The sequence below is a fragment of the Lontra canadensis genome, unplaced genomic scaffold (assembly GCF_010015895.1).
Source record: "Lontra canadensis isolate GAN:19392208 unplaced genomic scaffold, GSC_riverotter_1.0 scaffold2, whole genome shotgun sequence".
NCBI classification, from domain to species: Eukaryota; Metazoa; Chordata; class Mammalia; order Carnivora; family Mustelidae; genus Lontra; species Lontra canadensis.
In genome coordinates this window covers 36,786,785-36,802,158 of record NW_022630996.1, presented here as the reverse complement: position 1 = coordinate 36,802,158, position 15,374 = coordinate 36,786,785, and the positions used below count along the sequence as shown (strand labels likewise).

Below are 15,374 nucleotides of genomic sequence, written 5' to 3'. Positions count from 1 at the left end.
GGCTTGTTAGGAAAAAGCAAGTCTGACTGATTTCAGGGTGTGCAGGGGACACTCCAGCATCTAACTTAACTCTTCTTGGCTACCAGGAGACCCAGAGACCTGCCTCACCAGCTCTGTGTGGATAGGTTTAGACTTGGGTAAAACTCACTTTTCCTCCACACAGTTTACAAGCAGGGAGGGAGTGCTTTCTATATTTGAAAAGTCCATCTGCGTCATGAATTCTCATTCCTATTCACTTCATGAATTTTTTTTTTTTTTTTTCTGATCGACTCCCCAGATGAACCACATGCTTTGCTCTGTGGGATAATTAGGTCAAAGTAGGAGAGCAGAGAATTTGAAAAGTAGCCTTTCCACCTGCTCCTCCTGGCTGTGCCCTAGAAGATGGTCCCTCCGCCATACTTCCTAGAATCCACTGAGGCCGAAGTTAAACCACACCATCCTCAGCTGCAGTGACCCTGTGCTGGCCCCCCTGTGCAAGGTCATTCATGAGACACCAGCACTGCCTCCGTGGCCTCCGTCGATCATTCATGCCCACTAGATGCCTTTGGAGTGGAAATTCCCAGGTAAGGTTGTAACAGATAAAGATGAAAGCATTTCTTTGTATCACCCACTTTATTTATTTTTTATTTTTTTTTTAAGATTTTATTTATTTATTTGACAGAGAGATCACAAGTAGACAGAGAGGCAGGCGGAGAGAGAGGAGGGAGCAGGCTCCCTGCTGAGCAGAGAGCCTGACGCGGGACTCGATCCCAGGGCCCTGAGATCATGACCCCAGCTGAAGGCAGTGGCTTAACCCACTGAGCCACCCAGGCGCCCATGTTTCACCCACTTTATTATTTAAAATCACGGGGACAGGAGGATTATAATTCTTAAATCTTAAATTCTTAAAGGTGTTTTCCCACCTTTGAAGCATGTTTTTCTCTTAGTGACAGCTCCCTTGTTTTGAGACTCAGAGTTTAAAACATTTTTATCCTGAGTGCTATTAATTCCTCTGCTGTGAGTATCTGGGCTTAATGAATCCGTAGAATTTTCCTTTTGGGTCTTTGTTGTAAATGAAGGATAGTAGTCACTACTGCTCTGGCTGGGAAACATGTTTTTTGTTCCCTTTTAAGTCACCAGATTAAATCCTGTGACTCTTCTCCCTTAAAGAGCAGGCTGTGCTTCTAAAGTTTCTAACACAATTTCTAGGGTATGCGGATGTATTTCCTGTATTGAAAATGTCGTTCATGGGGGCTTTGTCTCAGTTCATAGAAACCTACATGTCAGAGAGCCAGTGTATATATGAAGACATAGTATAAAGGTGCTAGAGAACTGAAATGCTCTGTATAAGAGTCCAAAAAAAATGTTAACTTACAACCTAACAGCTAAAAACTTAACTCCCCTCTGCTACAGCCCTAGCAGCAGCAAGTAAAGATTCAAAATCACTTAGTATAATCCTGTCTAAAGTTCAGAAGACAAGAGGAGACCTGCTCAAAAATTTGGTATAAAGTGTTGAGTTAAGAGGTCCAGTAAAGTGCCATGGCGTTCCTTTCTGCTGGGACAACCAGAGAAGGCTTCCTGGAGGAAGTGGCATTCTCTCTATTCTTGAGTGAGTGAAGAAGATAAGATTCTCAATAGAGGCAGTAAAGGTAAGAGCAGATTTTTAGCCCACCCTCAGGGGGGCCCATGGCCTGTGATGCAGAAAAGGAGCAGGTAAGAGTGAGTAAAGCTTTAGAAAGGGGTAAGAGGTGATAATGGAGGAGAGCTAAGAAAGAAATCAGTCTCTGGAGATGCTAAAGCCAGAAGGAGCCTGAGATGCATAAAAACCACCCGGGTTACTCTTGGTGAGATACAGGAGGGGTTTGTTTGTTTGTTTGTTTGTTTGTTTGTTTTTTAAGATTTTCTTTATTTATTTGACATAGAGAGACGAAGCAAGAGAGGGAACACAGCTAGGGGAGTGGGAGAGGGAGAATCAGGCTTCCTGCCAAGCAGAGAGCCCAATGGACCCTGGGATCATGACCTGAGCTAAAGGCAGATGCTTAAAGATAAGCCACCCAGGTGCCTGGGGAATACAGGATTAAGGAAAAGAGAGTGAGGAGGAGGAAATCCCCTAAGTGGCAAATACAGGAAGTAAAAGAAGAAATCAGGGATTGGGGCACCGACACCTCCACCCTGCAGTCAAGAATTTGTGTTAGGGGGCACCTGGGTGGCTCAGTGGGTTAAGCCTCTGCCTTCAGCTCAGGTCATGGTCTCAGGGTTCTGGGATCGAGCCCCACATCAGGCTCTCTGCTCAGCAGGGAGCCTGCTTCCTCCTCTCTCTCTGCCTGCCTCTCTGCCTACTTGTAATCTCCATCTGTCAAATAAATAAATAAATTCTTTAAAAAAAAAAAAAGAATTTGTGTTAACTTTCAGCTCCCCCAAAACTCTACTTATTGCCTACTGTTGACCTCTAGCCTTACTGATAACATAAACAGTTGATCAATGTATATTTTGTTTGTTATATGTATTGTATGCTGTATGCTTAGAGTAAAGTAAGCTAAGGAAAAGAAAACATTATTAAGAAAATCATAAGGAAGAGATAATACATTACAGTTCTGTGCTATATCAAAATACTCCATGTATGAGTGGACCCACACAATTCAAACTCCTGTTCAAGGGCCAACTTACTTTCCCCGATGGGAAATTGCTTGAAGTCTTGGAGGAGTGATGAGTAAGGCCACTCTGACTGAAGTGGACACCTCCCCACAGCACTTGACCATTCCTTCCTTCCTTAGGTGTCCACGCTTCCTGTAGAATATCAGGCTCCCACACTCCAAAAGAGTGCTTTTTTGAGTGTGTTTGAATGTTAAGCTAATACTTGTTTCATTGCTTTGAAAGAGATGCCCTTGCACCTGGGTGGCTCGGTCGGTTAATGTCCAACTCTTGATCTCAGGGTTGTGAGTTCAAACCCCACACTGGGTTCCACGCTGGGCATGGAGGCTACTTAAGGAAAAGAAAAATGCTCTTCTAAGAAGCAGGATCAGGCATTAAAGCTGGAGTGAACATTTTTATGGCCCTGTAACTTAATTAAGTGAGCATCTAACTCATTTTAAATGGACTTAATCTTGTCCTAAGATTGGTCAACATTCCGTTCCTAAGTTTATATCAAAGAAATAATCCAAGAGGAGGAAAAGGTATGTGTATGGAGTTCTGTGTCATTATAACGAATAATGAAAACTTGGAAACAACCATGATACTTAAGTGTGATACTAGTAAGTGCGGTGCTCACTGTCACGTTAGACGGCTGTTAATCACTGAAAAGTGGGGTAGTGCAGAGATGAAAATACAGAGGCGGCGGGGGGAAACTTATCCAAAGACAGGCGGTTCATAGGGGGCAGGAATCTGACTTGCTTCCCTCTGCATTTTTTCTTCCTTCTTCCTGTATCTTTTCTCCGTTTTCCCCACACTGGTGTGAGAAGCTGGCTACTGCATTGGAGGGAGGGGACGATCCAAGCACATATGGAGGTAGAGAAGACACTGCCTGTGAGTAGAAGCCTCTCAGGCCTTGGATGCGTCTCCATCACCATGACTACTGTTCTGGGGGCTAACTAGCTAGTGCTCTAATGGCCAGTGGTGGGGAGGAGGGGCCGGTCCTGGCACACAGGAGGCAGTGGATGACTATTGTGACATGAGCAAAACCTTCCTTTCCAGTGCCAGGCTCAGTGGTTACAGCTTACCAAGCGCAGTGTAATTGAGTACTGAAAGAGCAAAAGGAGCTCAGGAAGCAAAATAAAGCAGTGATTTCAACTGTTTCTATTTTACAAAGTGCTGGGTGAAACTGTAAAAGGATATTTAGTACCACAGAAAGTAGGCCAAGGGTAAGAAAAACTCTCCATACCCAAGAGAATTCAGCTGACCAAATTAAGTCCGATCCAGAATAAACAGTTCTCATCTGGAAATCTAGCAGTTCCAGAAAATACCGTCCAAGTGGAAAAGGGCCCACGATGCTGGTCTATGCAATTATGTAGCCCATGAGGCGAGTGGGAAGAAGTGCCACCATCCTGGGGTACACGGGGAGAATAGTTCTCGGGCCTCAAAGGAGAGGACTGTGCGGCTAAAGAGAAACCAGGCCCACATGCCCTTTCTCATGAACTTGACTAGCTTTGGTCATTTTACCCTGTGCTTACCCAGTGTCCAAAACCTACAACAAGGTTTCTATTATCAAATCCAACAGAAACAACTTTCAAACAGTCATGTGAATAGCACTGCACCTGAAGGAACTCACTGGAAATGAAACCAAAGCTCAGCTTCAGTGGTCAAGACTGTGTTGTTGTTTTATCAGGAAAAGCATTATCACTGCCCCTTTAAAGATCACTTAAGAACATCAGACTAAATCACAGATGGCAAGAGGAATTTAAAATATAACTTTCTTTCTCTAACAATTTGTAAAAATCCAGGCTTATAATTGAAAGTGGGGATTCCAGGAGGTACACATGTACCATGTTCAGGGCAGCGTTTTCCACGATAGTCCCAAGGGGTGGAAGCGAGCAGCGTCCACTCACTGATTGAATGGATAAGCAAAATGTGCGGTATACACACAATGGAATATTATTCTGCCTTTAAAAGGAAGGAAATTCTGCATGTGCTGCTATGTGGATGAACCTTGGAGACATGGTGCTAAGTGAAATAAGCCAGTCACAAAAGGACAAATACTGTATCATTCCGCTTGTGTAACGTACCTAGAGTAGTCCCAGTCCCAGAGACAGACAGCAGAAGCGTGCTTGCCAGAAGCAGTAGGGCGGGGCGGGGGGGAGAGTTACTGCTGACTGGGTACAGAGATTCAGTTCTGCAAGATAAAAAGTTCTGGAGATGGATGGTGCTGATGGTTACACCTTGTGAATGTGCTTAAAAAATATGTATAATTATTATTTTTTTAATGCCCTTAGACCATGGAACCACTGGAAGAGACACTTGGGATCTTCCCAGTTCAATTCTCTTACCATTCACCTTTTTCTATGGCAGATTTCAAACACAGAAGTAGTCAGAAGAGTTTAATGAACCTCCTTTTACAGTATACAATTCAGCTTCAATAGTTGTCAGTTTATAGCCAATCTAAATTGGTCTTTACCCTCATTTTTTCCCTCCATCCCACAGAATTATTTTTTAAAACGTTTTATTTGGAAGTAATTTCAAGGATATAGGAAAGTAATAAAAATGAAAACAGTAAAGCAAAAACAAACACCTACTATCCTTTACTCAGGTTCATCTGTTACTAACATTTCATTTGCTTTCTTTATATGTTCTTTCTCAGCCTCTCTCACATATGCACCTCTCCCCACACTTTTTTCCCCACCTATTGGGGGTTAAGTTACATATATCCTGGTCCTTTACCTTGAACTACTTCATTGTGTATTTCCTTAAAATAAGGATAGTCTCTTACATACCATTGAGTACAGTTACCACTTTCAGTAAATTTAACACTGAGTCAATTTTATCTCCACCCCATTTGTATCCCAGGTTTTGTTTTGTTTTGTTTTGTTTTTAAGATTTTTCATTTATTCATGAGGGACGGGGTTGGGGGGCAGAGGACAGGGAGAAGCAGGCTCCGCCGTAGAGCAAGGAGCCCAATGTGTGGCTCTGGTGAGATTAGATTTCATTGTTGGCCAGAAGTTGCCATCATCTGAAGGCTTGCTTGGGGCTGGAGTATCCATTTCCAAGATGCTACATTCCCACATCTGGCAAGTTGGTGCTGTAACTGTCACTCCTTGCCTCAGGGACCTCTCCTTAGTGTTACTTCTGTGCCCTCATGGCATGGACTGGCTTCCTCTAGAGCAGGTGATCCTGAGAGAGCAGTGCCTTTTGTGACGGACCCCGAGGGTTGTGGGGGTCATACACTCACTTCCACTACAGTCTACTCATTAGAAGTGACTAAGCCTAAGCCACCTAACAAGAAAGAATTAAGCTCCAACGTTTTTGTTTTTTAAGTACCAACTCTTGAAGGGAGACTATCAAAGAATTTGCGGTCATATTTTAGGATCATCACTGCATCCATTGATGATTCTTGCCTGATTCAGTTCTTACTCTGACAGCTGCAAAATCCTGATTTTCCAACTACCCTGTATTATTTTTGAAGCAAACCCTAGCATCCTATTTAATCCATAAATATTTAAGATGTATCTCTAAAAGATAAATGTTTTAATGTTTAAGCTGATAACGGTGTTACCAGATAGCAAATCGGTATTTAAATTTCCATTTGTCTCATGAATGCCTTATTTTTTATTGGGCTACAATTCAGATGGCGTAAAATTCACCCATTTAACGTGTACAATTCAGGGGCATCTGGGTTGCTCAGTGGGTTAAGCCTCTGCCTTTGGCTTGGGTCATGATCTCAGGGTCCTGGAATCGAGCCCCGCATTGGGCTGTCTGCTCTGCAGGGAACCTGCTTCACCCTCTTTCTGCCTGCCTCTCTGCCTACTTGTGATCTCTCTCTGTCAAATAAATAAACAAAATCCTTTAAAAAGAAATAAAGTGTACAATGCAGTGGCTTAAAGTTGTATGGTCATCATCACTATCTTAATTCCATCACCCTAAATAGGAACTCTGTATCCATTAGCAGTCACTTCCCATTTCCAAGCATCCCCTGGCAACCACTAAGATACATTCTATGGATTCACCTATTATGGACATTTCATATAAATGGAATAATACTATATGGCCTTTTCTGTCTGACTTCCTCCACTTAGCATAAAGTTTTTAAGGCTGATCCATGTTAGAGGATGAATAAGTACTTCATTATTATTATTTTAAGTAGACACCACACCCAGTGTGGAGCCCAGGGCAGGGCTTGAACCAATGACCCTGAGATCAAGACCTAAACTGAAATCAAGAGTTGGACGTTCAACCAACAGAGCCACGCAGGTACCCCTTACTTGATTCTTTTTTTTTTTTCTTTCTAAATTTCAGTGTATGGATATACCACATTTTATTTACCCACTTTTTGGCTATTATAAATAACGTTGCTATGAACATTTGTGTGCAAGTGTTTGTGAAGCCATATTTATTTTTTGTTTGAATCAGGACCAAGGTAAAGTCTACACAATGCTATTGGTGGATAAATCTTTTAAGTCTCTGTTATAGGTTCTTCCTTCCACAACTTTATATATTTTTTCAGTTCGTTAAGATATTTGAGTCCTGGGGGCACCTGGGTGGCTCAGTGGGTTAAGCCTCTGCCTTCAGCTCAGGTCATGATCTCAGGGTCCTGGGATCGAGCCCCACATCGGGCTTTCTGCTTAGCAGGGAGCCTGCTTCCTCCTCTCTCTCTCTGCCTGCTTCTCTGCCTACTTGTGATCTCTGTCAAATAAATAAATAAAATATTAAAAAAAAAAAAAAGATATTTGAGTCCTGTGTCCTGCAGTTTCCCAAAATCTGGATTTTGTTGATTGCATCCTCTTGGCACAATTTAACATGATCTTTTAACATCTGTGCTTTCATAAACCAGTACTTGGGTATAGAAACTATATCAGATTCAGTCTTGATGGAGAAGGGCAAGGTGACTATAGGTAGGCTGTTACCCTACCAACCTAATTGTCTTTTTTTTTTTTTTTAATAGCAGCCATTGGTCATCATTGCCCAGGTCCATTTTGCCATAAGAAGTAATGATAGTCTCATGCTGTCATTTCTTCCTTATGTATTGCTGGAATATAATATAAAGAAAAAATTTGCCCTCAATTCTTTTATTACTGCATGATTTAGTTTGTATATAAAAAGAAGGATAAAATGCTTCAATTTTTCCCTTTGTTTTATCCTCTAATAATGATCAACTATTTGTGGGTTATGAAAATGAATTGGTGGATTAAACATATTTAATATATTCCACTGGAGTGCGGTTTTTTGGTTGTTCTTGTTTTGTTTTGTTTTCTTTTACATAAGCGTTTTTTTTTAATAAGTTGCCACATTTTGGCAGGAACTCATGAATAGAGTCTTTGACATTCATCACATTAGATGATTAATGATATTTCTTTTGCTATAAAGTCATTTAGGGTTTAATAATTCAAATATGCGTACACTTTTTCCAAATAAAGTTAAGGCAAAATGTTTGAAAATTTTCATGCTAATGTTTTAATTTCTGAAGAAGATAAAGAGGTTAAATATTTAGTAGACCATTTAGCAGGAAAAAAACAGACATATAGTGGTGTCCTGTAGGAGTTTCAGTAGATTAAGGGTAAAATAGGTCCCTTTATGTACCATTAAACAGCTGGCATCCTCACAGAGAGAAATTACATTTTTTTAAGATTTTGAGAGAGAGGGCGCCTGTGTTGCTCAGTTATTAAGCGTCTGCCTTTGGCTCAGGTCATGATCCCAGGGTGCTGGGATGGAGCCCTGCTTTGGGCTCCCTGCTCAGCGGGAAGCCTGCTTCTCCCTTTCCCACTCCCCCGGCTTGTGTTCCTTCTCTCACTGTGTCTCTCTCGGTCAAGTAAATAAACTCTTAAAAAAAGGATTCTGAGAGAGAGAGTAGGGGGAGGGACAGAAGGAGAGGGAGAAGCAGACTCCCTACTGAGTGGTGAGCCCCAGGCAGGACTTGACCCCAGAACCCTGGGATCATGACCCGAGCCAAAGCAGACGCTTAGCTGGTGAGCCACGCAGGCGTCCCGAGGAAATGTTTTCAACACATTTATATGACACAGTATATGGTTGGTGTGGGAAAAATATCTGCTTTCAAATACATTTATTGATGTTTGAATTTTACTGCCCCCCCCCCCAAATAATGCTGCTAGTACAATGATAAAAGGCCGAGAAAATTAACCACAGTATGTGAAGGGCCATGTGTTATGTATATGTGTTATGTTTCAGAAGCTTTAATTTTTCAAAAATTTCTTAACGTGTTTATCGTCCTCTTATTGGAGTTATTCTAACTGTTGCTCACTTTTCCTCTCTTTGGCCAGTGGTTGGTTTTTTGTTTGTTTGTTTGTTTTTTTAAGAAATTCTATGGCCCCCATCTCTCCCTACAAGCCAGACAAGGGACTGATCCCAGGAGCTGTGTCACGCAGTAGCTTGCTCCCCACATCTTCCCTTAGGCATCCGCCCTTCCGGCCAGTGGGATGAGGCCTGCCCTCAGCCATCCAGCCACGTTCCTATGGCTGGCATTGAGGAGGTTTTGCGTGGTGACTGCTGGCAGACCCCAAATGCCCCTGCTGTCCTGGTGGGCCCTCAGGCCTTTCCAGCTATCTTGAATCCTAGGTGTTTCCCATCCTATAGTGCCCTGGTCAGGCCTGGCCAGTGGTTCCTGTTGGCTGCTTGGTTCCCAAGTCTTTTGGCATGACTGCAACATTCTCTGATCGCTAACTCGCTAGTTGGTATAAGGGATTTCTAGCCTCCTTTGTACATTTCTTGCCGCATATCTAGAATCCACCTTTTCTCCAAGAATCTGTGGTTCCATTTAGTAGGAAATATTACCTCAAAACTTCAGTCCAGAGGCGAATCAGTTGCTCACTGACTGGTAAGTTATTTGCAGGCCTATTCAGCAGGTTTTGTTTAAGATGCATTGTGAGTGCAGGCAAGTACTTGCGCTGCAAACTCAGGCCACAAGGATTTGACTTACCCCCTATTGTACCTAGGTATTTCCTTCTCCCATGCAGAGGATCCCAGTTGTAGAGATTCTAGTAATAACAAGTTAGATTATTACTCATTTACTTTAATACATGGTACATACCCAACAGTCTCAGGATACTAACACGACCACTGATAATGTGGCTAACGACGGGTAACGATTTTTGTTTATTTTTAATGTAGGCTCCACAGCCAGCATGGAGCCTCACCTGGACCTTGAACTCATGTCAAGACCTGAGTGGAGATCAAGGGTCAGATGCTTAACCAACTGAACCACCCAGGTACCCCAGAGATTTTTTTCCTTAGGGTTTATACCACTAGGGATGCATAAGTTACTGCTTTAAGAGTTACTTTTTGTGTGGTTATGCCACCCACTGGATACTAATTTAGATTCATTAGCTTCATCCTCAAGTTTTTAAATTTAATTTTGTTTTATAATTATGTAACGTATTTACCTAGTTCCAAAGTCAAATTTACCAAACTAGATGTATCAAAATGACTTAATTTTTGTCCCTTGTTGTGTTCCTTTCTTTTCTCTCTAGTTAACTGTTTAAAAACGTTTGTAATTTATTGTTCTGCTTTAAACACACAAGCAAATACACATAAAATAGGATATATTTTACCACACACACACACACTCTCTCTCCATTTTGCTTTTTAATCTGGAGCTATGGATTTGATACTATTTAACCAATCCTCTTCTGATAGAAATTTGAGTTGTTCCTGGTCTTTTTGCTATTACAAATAATGTTGTAAGGGATAACAGCCTTGTGCATATTTACATTTAAAAAACATTTTCTGCCAGTTTGTTTTTGGGAGCGAGCACTAGATGCGGGATTGCTAGTCGAAAGAATTAGTAATTTTACCAGTATTGTCAAATTCCCAACCACTGCAGTGGTAATTTGCAGGACCATTAGCAATGTATGAGTGTGAGTGTTTTTCCAACAACAGTATGTCAAACTTTCGGATTTTTGCCAGTTTAATATATGAGAAATAGTTATCTCATTGTTGGTTTTATCTTTTTGTTTCACTTAACATGAATGAGGTGCGCATGTTTCCATATCGTTAGCCATTTCTTTCCCTGTTCATTGTTTATCTCACAGGATCAACTTCTAATAGAGCCCTTGGTCTTTAAAATTTTTTTTTAGTTATTTTTTAAAAGATTTTATTTATTTATTTTAAAGATTTTGTTTATTTATTTGTTTATTTGTTTAAAGATTTTATTTATTTGGGTGGCTGTCAGTCCAGAGAGACCACAAGTAGGCAGAGAGGCAGGCAGAGAGGAGGAAGCAGGCTCCCAGTTGAGCAGAGAGCCCAATGCAGGGCTCGATCCCAGGACGCTGGGATCATGACCTGGGCCGACGACAGAGGCTTTAACTCACTGAGTCACCCAGGCACCCTAGTTCTTATTGTTTTTAAGATTTTATTTATTTGTCAGAGACCACAAGCAGGAGGAGCAGGAGAGGCAGAGGGAGAGGCAGACTTTCCTCTGAGCAAGGAGCCTGATGTGGGACTCAATCCCAGGACCCTGGGGTCATGCCCTGAGCCAAAGGCAAATGCTTAACCGACTGTGCCACCCAGGTGTCCCAAATTTTTTAACTTTTTAAAAAAATATATTTTAGACCATGCATGAGTAGGGGAGGGGCAGAGGGAGAGAATCTTAAAGCAGACTCCCTGCTGAGTGTGAGCCCCATGAGATCACAAACTGAACCTAGACCAAGAGTTGGACACCCAACCAACTGAGCCACCCAGGCATCCCAGTCTTTTTATTTCTAAAAGCTCATTAAAGAGGGGCACCTGGGTGACTCAGTTGGTTAAACATCTGCCTTTGGCACAGGTATTGATCCCAGGGTCCTAGGATTGAGGCCCACATCAGGCTCCCTGCTCATCAGGGAGCTCGCTTCTCCCTCTTCCTCTGCCTGCCCATTAACCCCACTCATGCATGCATGCACGCTCTCTCTCAAAATCTTTAAAATACATAAATAAAAGCTCTCTAAAGGTATTAGAAATACTGACAACTTGAAGTATTCTTATATACCAGCAGGTGTCACAATATGACCTAGAGGAACTCATCCATGTTCTGGTAAGTCTGCGAATGTTCCTATATATAAAAATGTAAAGGGAAAAAAATTGTTTAGGCACCATTTTTTAAAAAGACTGTCTTTCCCTGTTGAATTATCCTGGCACTTTGGTCAAAAAATTGACCATAGGGGCACCTGGGTGGCTGTCAGTTAAGCATCTGCACTTTGGCTCAGGTCATGATTTCAGGGTCCTAGGATTGGGCCTCCCCTGTTTGTGTTCTTTCACTCTCTAATAAATACTATCTTTAAAAAAAAAAATGGACCATAAACACATGAAAATATATTTCTGGGTTCTGTTATATTCTGTGTCCTCATGCCGGTACCACACTGTCTTCATTATAGTAAAATTTTGAATTTTTTTTAAGATTTTATTTTTAATCTCTTCACCCAATGTGGGGCTCAAACCTACAATTTTGAGATCAGTATTCACATTCCCTATCTGAGCTGAGCCAGCCAGGCACACCTGAAATTTTCTGTGTAGGTGTTCAAACTTTGTTCTTTTTGTAAAAATGGTTTTGGCTATTGTAGTTCCCTTGCTATTCTGGAAGAATTTTAAAATCAAAAATTAAAAAAGTGTACTGGCATTTTGATAGGGATTACATTGAATCTGTAGATCAGTTCAAAGAGAATTGCCATCTTAATAATATTGATTCTTTCAGTCCGTGAACATGCTCTATTTCTTTAGCTCTTCGTCAAGCTCAGCAATGTTGTGTAGTTATCAATGTCTTACACATCTTCTGTTAAATTTGTTCTTAATTTTGTTATGTCATCGTTAATGAATTTTTATGGTTGATAATACATAAATACAGCTGATTTTTGTTTTTATGTATTGATCTTGCATCCTTACTTAAGGATACTTGCCGTTACTCTAGTTGCTATTGTTCTCAGTTCTAAGCTGTTTGCCTTTTCCATTTCTTACCTTGTTGCCTTGGCTAGTACAATTCCACATAGAAGTTATAAAAGCATCCTTGTCTAGTTCCTGATCTTAGGGGGGAAAGTTTTCAGTCTTTCACCATTAAGTGTATTAGCTCTGGGTTTTTCATAGATGTTCTTTATCAGATTGAGCAAATATCCTTCTCTAATTTGCTGAGTTCTTATCATACATGGATATTGGATTTTGTCAAATTTTTATGTCTCCTGAGATGATCATATGATTCTTCTCCTTTATTTTGCTAATAAGGTTATGTTATGTGATTTTCAGATGTTAAATCAACCTTTCATTCCTGGGATAAAATCTACTTGGTCAAATCCTTTATGTTGGTAAGTTTTTTCTTCTTTCTTTTTCTTTTTCAATGCCAGCTCATTTGATGTTAATTTGTTAAATCCTTTCTCCATAGTGTCAGAAATACTCTACTACCAATTACTACAATTCCAAAATAGTGGCCTGAATTCAAATTCGCTTTGTGCCTAATGCACTCTTTTGTATAGATTTTATTTTGTGTCTACCATGTGCCAGTCACCTAAAGAAGATTACTTGACATGTAAATTGAATTTAGGCAGGGGTTACCATAGTATTTTATCATCCAAACAGGAAAATTTTTAATTTTTTTTAAGATGTTATTTATTTGACAGAGAGAGAGAGAGAGAGAGATCACAACTAGGCAGAGGCAGGCAGAGAGAGAGGAGGCAGAAGGCTCCCTATTAAGCAGAGAGCCTGATACGGGGCTCAATCCCAGGACCCTGGGATCATGACCTGAGCCAAAGGCAGAGGCTTAACCCACTGAGCCACCCAGGTGCCCCCAAACAGGAAAATTTTTTAAAAGTCAAGGGGGAAACAAGTATAAATTAGAATATATGGTTACCTTAGATCTAACCAAAGGGGAAGAGTGAGGCAAATAAAAACATTTGTGAAAGAGGACTCGGTCTATTAAAATAACTAAAAATCTCCATTTAGTGAGTTTGTAAACTGTAAGGAAGAAATGGAGGCCAGAAGAGTATGGAGAAATCATATTCTAAAGGCCCTGTAAATCAGAAAGGATCTTGGACTTCATTCCAAGGACAAGAAAAGTTCCAAGCAAAAATATGACATAATTGTTGGAAAAAGATTATGTTGATTGCAATGTAGTGAAAGTGTGAGCAAAAAAAGAGTACCAGCAGAGATCATTTGGGGGGGGAAATGGAGAGTTCAGTATGGGTTTTTGCGATCATGAGATGTTCTTTGATTGTGTGACTGCATGACTATGACTGTGTATATAAAGACCACTGAATTATTGTTTGGCATGTGAATTAGAGCTCAGTGAAGCAGGTTGGTTTTTTTTTTAAAGGAGATTTAGGAAATTAAGTTCTCCAGGTGAGATGATAGGGCCTCTGTATTAATGTGTTAGAAATGAGGAGAGGTTCAAGAGATGTTTTAAGGGAAACTGTAAGGCCTTGTGACTCACAGGATACGGAGGTGAGAGGGAGGGAAAAGCCAAATTAACTTCCAAGATTCTGCTTAAGCTGCAGGATGGATGACAGTGCTGTTTACTAAGGGAACCTCAACCATACACATGAGAGATGGGAGTGGGGAAAGATCTTAAGACATGCTGAATTTGAGCTAACATTGAGACATTTAAGTTGGATTATTTATTCTGGAGTATGTCCCCTCCCCCCATTCCCCAAATTCATTTGCTGAAACTCTAAATCTCAACCTGATGGTATTGGAAAGTAATTAGGTCATGGGAAGTAATTAGGTCATGAGGATGGAGCCCTCATGATCTCATTAGTATCCTTATCTTTTTCTGCCATGTGAGGATACAAGCAGTTGGCAGCCTGTATGGCCCAGAAGAGGGTCCCACCAGACCCGGGCCATGCTGGCACCCTGATCTCAGACTTCCAGTTTCCGGAATTGTGAGAAACAAATTCCTGTTCTTTATAAGTCACCTAGTCAATGGCACTTTGTTTTAGCAACCAAGCTATTCCAAATGTGGCTCTAAGGTGAAGATCTAGGCCAGAGAAAATCAACTTAAGTCATTGAAGTAAACAGCATTGTTTAAGATACATGAATATAAGATCAAGATTTAAGAGCTGCTTAGAGGTGAAATCCGCATCTGAGCAAAGGCCCCAGAGGTAAGGGAAAAAACCAGAGGGGTGTAACGTCACAAATCAAGTTTAGAGTCTTTCAAATGAAGTATTCAGCAGTTTAAAGTAGTAGTATGTGTCAACAAACAAAGTGGAATCTGAACTTACAAAGTTTCAGTGACGTGATAATGGCAGAAACCAATCTCACATACGTTCACTGGTAAATGGTGAGATGCCGTGTCAAAAGACAGTAACGGCAAGGAATTAGTTTTTTTTTTTTTAAGATTTTATTCATTTATTTGAAACAGAGAGAGAAAGATCACAAGTATGCAGAGAGGCAGGCATAGAGAGAGAGAGGAGAAAGCAGGCTCCCCACTGAGCAGAGAGCCCGATGCGGGCCTCGATCCCAGGACCCTGAGATCATGACCTGAGCCGAAGGCAGAGGCTTTAACCCACTGAGCCACCCAGGCGCCCCAAGGAATTAGTTTTTGAGGGGGAAAAGAAAGAAGAGGGTTGAGGATGAAAAGATGTTTAAAAAAAAAAGTTTGGTCCTGTTTAAAAAAAAAAGTTTGGTCCTATCTAAAGAAAGGAAAGGACCCATTTAGAGAAGTTGAAGATAGTGAAGGAACGCAATGGCTATGTAAGACTCAGGGAGGATTACTTCAAGTTCAAGGTTTGGGTAGAGTCTGGGAGTATTTCAGTTCCTGTCAGGATGCTGGTGCACAAGCC

General features: G+C 41.1%; 1 long non-coding RNA gene across 1 annotated transcript; it reads left to right on the top strand.

Annotated features, from left to right (window-relative positions):
• The first annotated feature begins 299 nt into the window (after nucleotides 1-299).
• On the top strand, nucleotides 300-14,835 carry LOC116876075. The gene is made up of 4 exons (XR_004384319.1): nucleotides 300-563; nucleotides 11,606-11,647; nucleotides 12,847-12,905; nucleotides 14,532-14,835. It is a non-coding gene; the product is annotated as an uncharacterized LOC116876075 (long non-coding RNA).
• The last annotated feature ends 539 nt before the right edge of the window (nucleotides 14,836-15,374 follow it).